At 41.8% G+C, this 12,538-nt stretch overlaps 1 long non-coding RNA gene across 1 annotated transcript in view; it reads right to left on the reverse strand.

The window, feature by feature from the left end:
* Positions 1-12,538, reverse strand: part of LOC144014999 (uncharacterized) — a 186,197-nt gene that overhangs the window by 42,890 nt on the left and 130,769 nt on the right. Inside the window, exon 4 of the long non-coding RNA XR_013282666.1 lies at positions 5,378-5,503. This is a non-coding gene — a long non-coding RNA (uncharacterized LOC144014999). The remainder of the gene's footprint in view (positions 1-5,377; positions 5,504-12,538) is intronic.

The following is a 12,538-nucleotide window of genomic DNA, read 5'->3' on the forward strand; positions in this document are numbered from 1 at the left end:
CACTCCCGTTGAATCCATTGCCATTGATCACCACCGGCTTTCCCAAACATGCAACGATCCCATTCAAAACTTTACAATGCCACACCATGCGCTCGCACGGTTCATCGAGACGTGACTTTTACCGTTGTGCAATAATGCATGCTGGCATCTGTGTTTTAAGGATTTATATTACTGACTTTTTTTTATATCTTGGGGGAGTCAAAAAACAGAATCTGAATCTCTTTGTTTGGGTACTTAATTCCTATAATTGAGCAATATCAGACGAGAGGGAGTGATGTTGTACTGTATATGGCATCTTTGCAGCTGTGAAATATACCGTACATAATGATGACTTTGAGAGTGTGATTGTTTTCATACAACAACTACGCACCATTTAATGGCTGACAGCAGGCGACAACAAATATATATTTTATTTAACCAGGTGTTTTCTTAAAGGCCTGCTTGTATTATTAGCGTAAACAGTAAAATACGAGTTTGTCAACAGTGGCTTTGGTGTCCCGTACAGTTCCGATGATGTACTTTTATCAGCTGGCTGATAACAAATTGATAACTGTGTTTTGTTTTTTTTGTTGTTTTTGTTTTTTAATAACCACTGCCTAAACAATCGTAGAGGGAAAACATTCACGAGGCTCAACCACACAGGAGAAAATAATGGACGTTTTTGACTCGTGCAATTTGCCACTTACTTCTGAGGGTATGTGCTTTCATTGTATTTGATCAGTAAATGTCCTTTAAGCAGTTATGTTACATTTCACAGTGTAAACACTACCTGGTCTGTTTTTATTTCCATTTTATTCCATTATAGTTGGTATATTTGCACTTTGTTTACATTTCAATTGTGGGGGGAAAAAAAGATGTCTTAAATATTGTTGCTGCAATAAAAGTGCTATTATTCCGAAGTGTCAATCACAAATTTATTGTTCAGTAATTATTACCAATATCGTCAAAAATATCGTCACCGCAAATTTCTATTGAAATATCGCAATATAATTTTTAGGTCATATCACCCACCCCTATTTTGATAGATTGCCATTTTTGTGCAATCGTTGCTACTGTTATGATGGCACTCATGAATTGATTTGTGCAATCAAGTTGCTTATATAATTTGAGGTATTCTGTATATGAGTGTTTTATCAAGATATCTTATTCACTTCGTACCTCAACATGATTTCCATGTGATTACGTGTTGCATATGCGCTGAAGTGACACACAACTTGTGTTTGTGTTTGCGGTTATGACACTAAGAGTGTTTTTCCATCCAAAGATGCTGGCTGCTTCAACTCGGTTTGGCCCACGGATTCATCCCAACATGACAGGATTTGACTTTTCCATCACGACACGTCTCCAGACGTCGTCGCGGCTGAGAGCACCACAAAAACAATGCAGAATTATTCATTGGCGATTATTTATTAAAACTTCTCCCGCTGTCCACTTGCAGGCAAGTGTGGTTCATGTTGCGCCACAGCAGACGGTCCATCACCAGCGTGACACACTAAAAACCTCAGTGTGTTTAAACTGGTAATACAAAGCCAAAATCTGTGCTGCACAATTTGGCTCAGCGTGACAAAAAGTGCCAGTGGGGGAGTAATGTGTCTCCTGGCGGGGCTAAAGGGATGTGAGACAGATGTAAGATGGTGCTTGAAAGTCAACTAAAGACTGCACTGAGACTTCTTCCCAAGCAGAACTGCGCGCACAATAAAAGGAGAGAAAAATGTGTTTTATCATTGAAATGTTCATCTCATCAAACTGCCTGTTTGTCTTAAGGGAGCCTGTGGCCACCGGTCTGCATGGCTAATCGCACCGTTGTGTTAATTATGGCTTCACAGCTTGCCCCGAGCACACACTTGCAAAGCATGTATACACGCCGCCTTGAAACGCATTCTCCGTTATCCTCTTTGGCTGTCAACAGACCTCATCTTGATGCTGTCTGGCGGGGAAAAAAAGAGACAATTGTGTCGTAACGAGCCGAGGAAGGTGGATACACACATTCGCATTCACGAGCTGCATTATTCATTCCCCCAAATTGGGAACACCAGTTGTGTGCTCACACACAAACCGAGAAGGATTCATCCCATAATCTCCCAAGTGTGGGAAATATAAAACATTTAATCATTCCAAAGAATAAAAATTCATAAGGAAATGTACAAAATCAATATTTTATGCTACTTACTGTACCTCTTCTTTATTACAAACCTATTCAGGATCCAGCATTAAAAATTAAAGGTGGCAAGGAAAGACAGAAGGAGGGAGAAGGTAGTGCAAGGGACCGAAGAGTTCAAAAGCAACGGCGTTTCATTCATGTTTAAAGGCACTTTTTTTGGTTTCTCTAAGAGCCACAGAGGCAGTTTTGAAACAGGCGGCAAGGCAAGGCTTTGATAGATGGAGTGCGCTGAGCAGCCAAGGTGCTGTCAACATAAATAGCAATAAAGAAGTGGGGGAAATGTTTTCAACTGGAGTTTTCAAGGTTATGGCTCATGGCATTGATTTGAAGTCGCCACTGCTTGGCTGCACTATTGGTTATGCATGGAGAGTTGCGTGTCCGTCCAGCACGGGTTAATGACAACAGTTGATTGTGTGTATTCGTGCAGCTCCTCGCCATTTTTTTGGCAGAAAGCATTGTTTCATGCATTAGTACTTACGCTGAATTGCGTCCACTCGTTCGCTCCCCTACAGAGCGAGCGCATGCTTTTTTTGTGTTTTTGCACTTTTACGCTTCGTAACATTTAAACCTCTTTAACAGCACCCAAACCTTGACCTTTAATATGCATTCCTTTCAGGATTCAGACTTGTAATAGCTTGTGATTAAATGCTGTCTCTTTCTTTGCATAGCGCAATCAAACATCCCCTAGTCGCCAAATAATGGCCAATGAATAACATAAAAGATAAAACCGTTGAGCGGTGGAAGAAAGTCAAAAAGAAAGTCTGACTCTCGACCCCGTCTTCAGCGTTCATATGGCTTTTGTTAAGTGATGTCAAAACAGATTCTTTCCCACACTGACTTTGTCGGCATATAAGTATTGAGTTTGTCACAAAGTTGGTCACCATAACTTACTGTATTTGATGACAACGCATGAAGGCAGCGGTTGTTAACTTGGGTTCGGTCGAACCCCAGGGGTTCGGTGACTCAGTCTCAGTGGTTCAGAAGACGCCAAGACACACGCCTGACTCAAATGATTTATGATGATATGCCCCACTGCAGGTGATTACGCTACATTGCTCGGCCTATCTGTGCTCCAGGGAATTTGCTGCGCTTAATAGACGACTTGTGACTGTTGTGATGGTACGTTGTGCAATTTCCTTCATTCTAACTATGTTGAGCAGAAAAGTAAGTGGTCGGATGAATATGTGGACTATGAATTCAAGTGTCTAACGTATGGTGTTCCACACGGTTCAATTCTAGGGCCTCTGCTGTTTTTACTTTATCCGCTGCGGTGGTTGTTTTAAAGTGCTCCATACATATTGAGTTGAGTGATGGGAGTAGGTGCCCTATCTGTCTTCTGTCGAATTTAATCTAAATGCTTGGAATAATTGAATAACATTTTTTTTTCACATCTACTGTTAATGACTATTAGTCTCTCTTTTTTCTGAACCACTCGCTCCTCACAAAGGTCGCAGGAGAGGGGTGCTGGAGCCTATCCCAGCTGGCTTCGGGCAGTAGGCGGGGTACACCCTGAACTGGTTGCCAGCCAATCGCAGGGCACACAGAGACCAACAACCATCCGCACACACAAGTACACCTAGGGACAATTCGGAACACCCAATAAACCTGCCATGCATGTCTTTGGAATGTGGGAGGAGACCGGAGTACCCGGAGAAGACCCACGCAGGTACGGGGAGAACATGCAAACTCCACCCAGGAAGGACGGAGCCTGGACTCGAACCCGAGTCCTCAGTACTGGGAGGCGGACGTGTTAACTAGTCATCCACCGTGCCGCCCTCTAACGTTTCATACTAAAAAAAACAAAAAAAACAAAAACAAAAAAACAAAAAAAAACTTGGCAGCAATATCCGTATCATATCAGATGTTGGGGACACCCCTTGTCTCCTACTTGATACATAGTGATTTGTGTTATTGGGGAGATGAACATCCCTGCTATTTATGATAAGTGCGAATGATCGTTAACCCTCTTTATTATAAGTAAAAGTGATTCAAGATCCTTGGTTGATTAACCTCTGAATTGTGTTTGACTTCTATTCATCAGTACCAGGAAAATAATCAAGTATACACAATAAAAAAAGAAAAATAAATAAAAACTAAATACATGTTTTTTTTTGTGTTTTTTTTTTTTTTTTACCTGTCTTGTTGTTTTTCTTGTACGTGAAGTGTGTTACAAGGATGCTCACAGCGGATTACATGACCAAGCAAACACAATACAGGATGTTTGTACAAAATACAGAAAACACTGAGGGGCAGTGAGGCAGGCGTGAATCCTGTCTGTCTGCATACACTAATGGAAGAAAGATGTCAAGCTCCACAGAGACCCTTTCCAGACTGCTAAGTCACAACCACGACTATATCCCACTCATTCTGGTACATATCTCTCTTTGAAGCGCCGAGCCATTTGGTATCGATGATGGATCCTGCATTTATGGGCCGAAATAAAACAACCACCGCACTATGAATCATCCCACCAAAGTTTGAATGGGCATTTGCACAGTCTGAGGAGCACGGTTGTTCCCCTACAGAAGAATCCCGCCCCTCGTCCCTCTGGAAGCCTCAGATCTTCCTTGCCTCCACCCCCCTTTGTCTCCCTCTCCCAGTGGAAGTGTAGTGCAGGGCCCAGGGCCCCTGCCTGTAATTGCTGTTGAATGGAGTGTTTTCATGGAGTGTTAGGCAGGGCCCTCCCCTGGATTAGCATGCTTACGTACACATGCGCACCGACACAGACACATCGATGCGCGCACGCACACACACAACATGTGCTCAGATACGCAAATGGATTAGTGTGCTCACTCATGGGGAGAGGAGGTTGATTTGAGCAGACAGCAGCCGCCCTTTGGAGAAAGCCCGAGGAGGCCTGCCGGATTTTCAAGCACACAAGCCCATAAGAATAGAGCGAATACAATAAACGACATCAAAGTTGCGCTTGCTCACGTGAACAAACACGCACGTACTCCCAACCTGAGCTCCCCAGTGTGCTGCGGAAGACATATGGGGTGAATCATGTGTTAACGGGGAGTACTGATTAACACATCTGGAGCGAGCCGGTGGGATGCGACGGTTAAGGGCGGGGGGTGGTGAGGGAGGGATTGAATATTTTAGGGGCGTGGAGGCAGAGGAGCGCAGGAAGTCCGACTAATCCTGATTCATGCGGCCTAATCTGCACTTATAGAAAAGAAACAAGACAAAGAAAGCAACAAACACGCAGACACTTACTGGAAGGAATGAGGGACTCTCCGCTGCGCTCGTATGCTCCAGGCCAAGTCCTGTGTGTCATGTCAGAGGCAGTCAGCTGTGTCACAGCACCGTGCTCGCCATATGCCCATCAGTCACATTTTCGGCCTTAAAACACAAAGCACATTAACAAAACACTTCAAACGCGGTTATTTCCACATAGTGTGCAGCTGTGAATGAACTGGATTTCATGGATTGGGATGCACTGGCCAAGTACGTCAACTTAGTTTTCAACTGATTAGGTGATTACATTTAATACTATATGTCAGTGGTTCTTAACCTTATTGGAGGAACTGAATCCCACCACTTTCCTATGTGCATTCACCAAACCCTTTCTTTTATTTTATTTTTTTTACAAATTCAAGACATGTATAGGGCTTATTGGTGAACAAAATGAACAAGGAATCAAATCTTGTATTACCCTTCTCCATGCAGCTCAAGTGTTCATTCAGTTGTTAGATAGCTAGTTGTGCTGGACTAGAATTGACTCTGACTCCCATCCCTCAACTCACCTCTATATATACACAGCATTTTAAAACAACCAACCGCGGTTTTCTTAAAATGGGACCCAGAGGCAGTAGTTATAATGAAAACAGCAGAGGCTCCACAATTGAACCCTGTGGAACACCATGCGCTCTGTTATACATGTGACTTCATATTGCACATATTCATCCAATCGCTTTCCTTTTTTGCTCAAAATAGTTACTATGAAGGGATTATAATGATAAAGAAATTACACGACATACCATCACAACAGTCACAAGTCGACTACTGAGCACACCAAATTTGCTGCAGCACTGATAGGTATCAAGCTGGACTGAGGATGCTGGCTTGATGCAGTGATAAGCAGTGGTACGTTAATCCACCTCTACTATTATCACGTCATAATCATAGAAACTATCAATGCGATATAAAAAAAAAATGCAGGATAACAGTATCTGTAGAATGTGTATTTTTCTAATAATATGACAAAACCTGAACACATTAATTAAAAAACAAACTAACAAACAAAAAAACATCAAACTTACCAGAGATGCTGATTATTTAAACGCATTATTGTGTCAAGATTGCTACAGATGTGTATTCCTGGTTGACAGAAAAAATGCTGATGTCACTCGAGGGCCCAGCTTGTTGAAACAGCGCCATTGTTTACAGTATGTAGTTTAAGTTATGTCCATTTGCCTGCACAAGTGATTCTGAAGGCCGTCGGATTGTAAAAGTTTAAACAGTTTAGGTCAAATTTCTTGTTTCCTATGTACAGGGTGAGGGTAAAAAATAAATTAAAAAAAACGCAGCAATATTACCGGAAGTTGTTCTTTGCAGAGGATAAAGAATGTGAGTATTGTTATATCTACAAATGTTGCTTGCTCAACTGATACTTAAACACTGCAAGACCAATGCTATTTGTGAGTCTCTCTATGGAGATTTTGTGTTGCTTGTTAGCATTAAGCTAACCAAACTTGTCAACTCAACTTTAAGTGGCGATAAACAGCTTGAAGAATCTTCTTTGAAGAAATGTTCACTTTTTGCCAAAGTGTTGCAAATGAAAGCATAAAATTGGCCATCATATTTTGAAAAACTTGTAAGTCAAGTCACTTGTAAGTCAAGTTCCGATTGTATATGGTTACTCATTCAGCCTTTCATGAATTTTTAATAGTGATAATTAAATGGGTATTAAAGATTGAAGTATTAAGTCTTTGACCTTGGTGCTTGTACGCAAGTCAGATTTGTGTTGAGGGTGTTTTTGCTCATGATTGCTTCAGACGGTATATGTGCTGCTCTTGGCTGATTTTTATCATCATTTTCCACACACTGCTCCAAGAAAGCCCATTATGCCGGAAGACCTACAAGGAATGCTGTTGCTGTTCTGTTACTACACTTGGGCAATCAAGTGCTGTCATCTTTTATCATCCATCTGTGGTTTCACTGCCATCAAAACAGCATTTTGGTGCGCAAACCACCATGAGGCCAAATAAACTGGAACAAGTTTGTGGTTACGGTTACTTTAAAACAGTTAAGAATTGGCACTGGCACTAAAAATAGACGCATAGTGTTGGTAAGGTGCTTATAAATACACAGAAAATGTGTTTTACAGCACCTGTTGGCGGCAAAATGTTCACCGTTCATTGTTGTGTCTGCTTTTGTTTAACACATATTGTGATTAAAGGCAGGAAGTGGGAGACTTGGTGAAATGGTTATCGCAAGGTGTCACAATGCTTTGGCACCATTTGGCATTAATCGAGATAGGAAGAGATATGAAACATTTGTGTAGATTTCATTACAGCCGTACAGATGTACACCACCTGTTTTTGTTTTCATACGCAGGAAATGATAACAATCTTGTGCAATTTCTCACCATAGGACAGCAAACAATAATTAGCACCTTGCATTAAAAAAAAAAAAAAAAAACACTTGTGGTAAGTTTCAAACTTGAAATGTTCTCACTTTTGTGCAAGAGGTCTTCATCATATGCATTTTGAGTGTGCATTTCAGTCGAGAATCTGTTGTATTAATCTGAGGGTGGCCAATTTGCAAAATTTTGCTGGTTTTCACCCAAAACCAAACTGCAGTCATCAGTCCGTCATTATGTTTCAACCACACTTCCGTCATCAATTTGTCACCACTATTTTAGGACTGACAGACAGAGGTGGAAATTCCGTCAGTCCGTCAATTATCAACAAAACGGGCGTTCGTCAACGACGGCCTGCGAGATCAGTCGGTACTTGACCCGGTTAGTGACGATTACGCTGACGGATGAAAACCCACGTCTCTCACGGCTTAAGCCATCATTTTCTTTTGTTTGTTATTTGTCAGAAAAACGAGTGTCCATCAGTGACGGACCGGCGTCAATATTAAAGGAAAGCCCACCTCTGGTATTAATATCAAGATGTATCAACATAGTATAGACCTTGACTATCAAACCGGGAATAAAAGTTCCGAAATCAAAGATGTTTGAAAACAAAATATATATGGCCTCTGTAATGGAAATGTATTTAAAACCCTTTAACTTCCTTCACCTCCAAACAACCCCAAAGGGCAACACTACAATACAGATTTTTATATATTTCTGATACTATGACAAAAACAAACACTAGATAAAACACATCAAACTTACAGACATAATCCTTCCTCATTTGTCGTGTAGTTGCAGTTGTGTTGGGTAATCAGAGCTAACTAATTGTCAGAATCAGAATTTATTGCCATGTAAGAGATTAAATTTCACCTTACTAGGAATTTGTCTCGGTAACTGGTGCATACATGGGACAGACAAGCATCCAAATGACAACACAACATTTAGGGAAAAGATAAAAAACATTAAAAAAAAAAAAGAGTTAAATAAATAGAATAAAATAAACATTGGCTAACATAAATTTAGAAAATATGGAATTAAATATATGATTGCACAGACAATGATTGTTTATATGGATAATATAAAATATAGAAGGTGAGGAAACAGTGCAAAAAGTCAACACGTATTTCATAACAAGAGCATAGTACAGTGACTAAGGTAACGGTTAGGGGGGAAATTATAATGTAGCAGGTTGATTAAATTGCATTTAAAAGTCCAACTGCAGAGGGGAAGAAACTGTTCTTATGGCGTGAGGTTCTGGTCCTAATGGACCGTAGCCTTCTACCTGAAGGAAGTGATTGAAAGAGTCCATGTGCAATGAGAAGAAGAATATCTAAAAGAGTATCTCTGTCATGTAAAGTTAAGTACCGGTCACATGACACTGAAGAGGGGAAAGTGACTAATTGTGCTCAATTTGGATATTTTCACTTAGGAGTGTACTCAATTTTGTTGTCAGGGGTTTAGCCATGAATGCCTGTATTTTTAATTATTTTGAGGGTCAGTAAATTTACTAGATATAATGTAAAGATATAATGAAATACCTGCAGAAATATGAGCAGTGTACTCACTTTCACAAGCTACTGTATGTACTGAGTAACCTTGCGGGCTCTGTGTTTGCTCAGTAGGACAAATATTCACCGAGTGGTGTCAGCCTCCCAAGTGCCGCAACGCTGATTTAGACGCAGCCATCAGCCCTCCCACCCGCTCGACCCCAACAGTCAATACTTCTACATTATTCAAACTCCTCCCCACTTAATTAGATATTTAATTGACTACCTGTGGACAGATGAGTGACCCGCCTGCTGGCATAAATTCATGCAAATGACACCACTCATTAGCTCCCTGAGGTAGATTTAGTTGTGCAGTCCGGCGAGGACAGAGGTCAAGCCTCGTCACTGATCACCGGTGTGTGCAGTGATCGGATCAGTTCTCATCTTCAAGCAGGAGGATGATAATCTAAAGGGTTAATCATGTTTTAATTGGCAACTGTGCGGGATGTTTCCATCAGGAGTCACCTAGTTTGCATGTTTTAAAACAATTGTCTGCAATTTTTTTTTTGCCATGGACTGGTTCATACAAGTCCATAACTTTTGTGGACCAGCAACTGGAGGGGTCGTTGGACGTGGTGGGGGGTGATTAACAAAATGCTACAACAACAAATATGTATATTTTTATGTTCCTGAACGAGCAGCATAAACACAATAAAAATGGGTACTTGGGGGTATTTTGTACATACAATAAGTGTGAAGCCACATTTTTTTGGAACTATATTAGGTGCGTCCTCCTGAAATTCCCCAACATGACAATGCAATAAGCACCACAGAACAAATAAAGCCCATGAATAAATTACCATAATGTTAAATCAAGAGCCGCTCGCCCGATATTGTGCAGAGCGGAACTCGGACGTGTGAATCACTCGTTGCCGTAAATCCATATTTCCACGTAGGTCTCCTGCGAATGCACCTTTCGTGTTCTTTCTTGGTTATGTGTTGTGTGTGTTGTCATCACTGGGCTTTTTCCCTGTTGCAAACAGACATTCCAAATACGTCTGTTTTTGTTTTTTCGGGTTTTTTTTGGTGTTTTTTCTTCTCATTTTGCTTGCTTATAGATTTGGCATCAGCGCTACGCAACTGAGAAAATTAGCACGTTGATATGCGTCAAGAGTCCGTTGTAGATGGTTGTAACTTCCATCCATCCATTTTCTTAGCCGTTTATTCCTCACAAGGGTGCTGGAAACTATCTCAGCTGGCTTTGGGCAGTAGGCGGGGTACACCCTGGACTGGTTGCCAGCCAATCGCAGGGCACACAGAGACGGAACAACCATCCACGCTCACAAGCACACCTAGGGACAATTCGGAGCGCCCAATTAACCTGCCATGCATGTCTTTGGAATGTGGGAGGAGACCGGAGTACCCGGAGAAGACCCACGCGGGCACGGGGAGAACATGCAAACTCCACCCAGGAAGGCCGGAGCCTGGACTCGAACTTGAGTCCTCAGAACTGGGAGGCGGACGTGCTAACCAGTCATTCACCGTGCCGCCCTGGTTGTAACGTCTCAATTTTTATTTTATTTTTTAGCTTCGGCTAATACAACCTTGACATGCAGCAAGCTGAATTCTCGTGGTATTTGTTCACAAACATCACGAGAATCCATCTTGTACTGCTCCCGCTGATCCGTTCACAACAGACCTTTATAAGGTCGGACCAATTCGGTGTTGTTTAGCGCAGGACATGAAGCTGTGATGAAACCAGGAAGCACCAAACCCGGAGGAAACAAACAAACCTAACATGGATGACTGAACGCTGCAATGAATTCTCTTCTCGCAGAAATACTCACAGTTTCCGTTTTGAAGGACAGCGAGAGGGGTTTTGTGCATTTTAAGCTAGTAAAGACGTGTTTTTTTATTCTCCTACGACAACAACAACATTCAAGTCAGTTGCTGTGATTGGTCAAAACAAAAGTTTGGTAGGCGTGCACAAGTTAAGGCATCGTCCAATCAGCTCGAAGTATTGTACACAATGTCCTGCCTTTCCCAAAGCAAATCACAGTTCATCAATCTGGCTATTGAGGCCCGGCCTGGTGGTTGGGGACCACTGTTTTAAAATACTTGGATTATGCATTTCAGACTCACAGTTGGGCTCGTGTGGAAGAAGCACATGCAACACCGGAAATCCATCCAGAGTGTCAGGGTGTGCTGTATGTTAATGGGACGGCTCAGACTGGTATTTGTTGTTTGACAAAGTGCAAATTAACACAAGCGCACCCCTTCTGTTACTCTTAGAGGGAGGTGGTAGAAGGCGACGACTGAAAAGTCGCCACTCTTATTCTCACCCAGACATTTAGGTTGTACACATCTCCGTCACCCCCACCCCGTTGCCTCTTGCATTGCTACCCCGGTTTATAGTTCGGCGTTTGTCTCCTCGGCATAAACATCCCTCCTCCCTCTTCCTCCTCCTTCTTCAGCGACTTGGTTTGCTTCAATGGACTTTCATGACAATTCATTCCGTAAGGTTCCACCTCTCCCTCTCTTTCTTCTTCACTCTCCCCAGGTGAAATATTGATGGATTTTTTATGAATAGCTATGAAAAATTCATTCAAATTCCAAAATGAAAAAGCGTAAACACTCGGCATCTGCCTATGCCTCCCGCATTCATTATCCTTCACAGCATCCTCACTCCGCCCTCCTCCTCCTCCGCATGCCCCGTCTACCTGAAGAAGACATGCCGCTCTGTCTCTTTTTCCGCCACTTGGCCTAATTGCTTAATTTGACCTGCTCTCTCATCAATTAAAAGTCTGTCAGCGGCAGACAGATGGAGGATGGATCAGAGGGCCAGTCGATGGACAGATCAATGACAGAAGAGCTCAATAAGTAAATGGAGATGGCCAGTGATGGAAAAAAGAAATGAGGGAGGGGAAAATGTAGAAGAAGAGGAGAACAAATTGAACAGGATGTCATGACAAAAAGGTGCAGCACCAACACTCCTCACGCCAGACTGGGACTCATTTTCCGTCCTGGAATTTCAGGGCTCAGACCGGCACACTGCTGTTCATGTTTTTACGAACATAAACAATTTTAGTTATTAGTGTATCAGTGTAAAATAGATCAGCATTCCCTCCAATAATATTCAGATTTCATTTGCTAAATATCAAATTTACAACTGAATGTCCTTACAATAACTGTTTATTTGAACAAGTATGAGAACATAAAATGGGAAATCAATACAATAATGATAATCAGGTTCATATGTTATGGATGCTCTTTATTTACTGATACCAAAACAGATCTGCAGAC

Source organism: Festucalex cinctus, chromosome 2 (assembly GCF_051991245.1).
Source record: "Festucalex cinctus isolate MCC-2025b chromosome 2, RoL_Fcin_1.0, whole genome shotgun sequence".
In the NCBI taxonomy this organism is placed as follows: Eukaryota; Metazoa; Chordata; class Actinopteri; order Syngnathiformes; family Syngnathidae; genus Festucalex; species Festucalex cinctus.